The 2011-nt window shown below is 44.0% G+C and overlaps 1 pseudogene; it reads left to right on the top strand.

Annotated features, from left to right (window-relative positions):
• Positions 1-317: 317 nt before the first annotated feature.
• On the top strand, positions 318-1777 carry LOC131826904 (elongation factor 1-alpha 1-like; annotated as a pseudogene).
• Positions 1778-2011: the final 234 nt, after the last annotated feature.

Below are 2011 nucleotides of genomic sequence, written 5' to 3'. Positions count from 1 at the left end.
ACAGAGGCACGGATCATGATTTCCTTGATTTTTATTTTCAGAGGCATTTGGAATAATGTTGCTTCAGAGTTCATCTCCAAAGTGAAATTAGAGTTGAATAGAGTCTCCTGCCTCTCCTTGTCCTTCTTCATTCTTGGCCCATTAGCAGAGGGAGGAAAGTTGGGATGCTTCCTTTAACCAATGACTCAGGAAACTGTCTTTGTACCATCACCTCCTCCTGCTTTTAATAAGGCCACTTGATAACCCCAGAAGATTCAGTAGCCATGGTCTCCATGGATTCCTTTCAACTTAAACTTTATATTTTTAAAAAGCTTAATTGTGGTTTTTCGCAACGGGTTTGCTGCCAGAACACAGGTGTCGTGAAAACCACCGCTCATCCTAAACCAGAATGGGGAAGGAAAAGACTCATATCAACATTGTTGTCATCGGACACGTAGATTCGGGCAAGACTACCACTACTGGTCATCTGATCTACAAATGTGGTGGGATCGACAAAAGAACTATAGAAAAATTCGAGAAGGAGGCTGCTGAGATGGGAAAAGGCTCCTTAAAGTATGCCTGGGTCTTGGATAAACTGAAAGCTGAATGTGAACATGGTATCACCATTGATATCTCCCTGTGGAAATTCGAGACCAGCAAGTATTATGTACCATCATTGATGCTCCAGGACACAGAGACTTTATCAAAAACATGATTACAGGCACATCTCAGGCTGACTGTGCTGTCCTGATTGTTGCTGCTGGTGTTGGTGAATTTGAAGCAGGTATCTCCAAAAACGGGAAGACCTGTGAGCATGCCCTTCTGGCTTACACACTGGGCGTAAAACAACTAATTGTTGGTGTTGACAAAATGGATTCCACTGAGCCACCCTACAGCCAGAAGAGATACGAGGAAATCGTTAAGGAAGTCAGCACCTACATTAAGAAAATTGGCTACAACCCTGACATAGTAGCATTTGTGCCAATTTCTGGTTGAAATGGTGACAACATGCTGGAGCCAAGTGCTAATATGCCTTGGTTCAAGGGATGGAAAGTCACCCGTAAAGATGGGAATGCCAGTGGAACCACACTGCTTGAAGCTCTGCATTGCATTCTGCCACCAACTTGTCCAACTGACAAGCCCTTGTGTCTGCCTCTCCAGGACGTCTACAAAATTGGTGGTATTGGTACTGTCCCTGTGGGCCGAGTGGAGACTGGTGTTCTTAAGCCTGGCATGATGGTCACTTTTGCTCCAGTCAATGTTACAACTGAAGTCAAGTCTGTTGAAATGCACCATGAAGCTTTGAGTGAGGCTCTTCCTGGGGACAATGTGAGCTTCAATGTCAAGAACGTATCTGTCAAAGATGTTCGTTGTGGCAATGTGGCTGGTGACAGCAAAAATGACCCACCAATGGAAGCAGCTGGCTTCACAGCTCAGGTGATTATCCTGAACAATCCAGGCCAAATTAGTGCTGGATATGCACCTGTGCTGGATTATCACACAGCTCACATTGCTTGTAAGTTTGCTAAGCTGAAGGAGAAGATAGATCGTCGTTCTGGAAAAAAGCTGGAAGATGGTCCCAAGTTCTTGAAATCTGCTGATGCTGCCATTGTTGATATGGTTCCTGGAAAGCCCATGTGTGTTGAGAGCTTCTCTGACTATCTTCCTCTGGGCTGTTTCACGGTTTGTGACACGAGACAGATGGTTGCTGTGGGTGTCATCAAAGCAGTGGACAAGAAGGCAGCTGGAGCTGGCAAGGTCACCAAGTCTGCCCAGAAAGCTCAGAAGGCTAAATGAATATTATCCCCAATACCTGCCACCCCAGTCTTAATCAGTGGTGGAAGAACAGTCTCAGAACTGTTTGTGTCAATTGGCCATTTAAGTTTAATAGTAAAAGACTGGTTAATGATAACAAATGCATCGTAAAACCTTCAGAAGGAAAGGAGAATGTTTTGTGGACCATTTGTTTGTGTGTGTGTGTGGCAGTTTTAAGTTATTAGTTTTTAAAATCAGTACTTTTTTTTTTAAGATT

The sequence above is a fragment of the Mustela lutreola genome, chromosome 3, assembly GCF_030435805.1.
Source record: "Mustela lutreola isolate mMusLut2 chromosome 3, mMusLut2.pri, whole genome shotgun sequence".
Taxonomy (NCBI): Eukaryota; Metazoa; Chordata; class Mammalia; order Carnivora; family Mustelidae; genus Mustela; species Mustela lutreola.
This window is presented reverse-complemented; position numbering and strand designations above follow the sequence as displayed.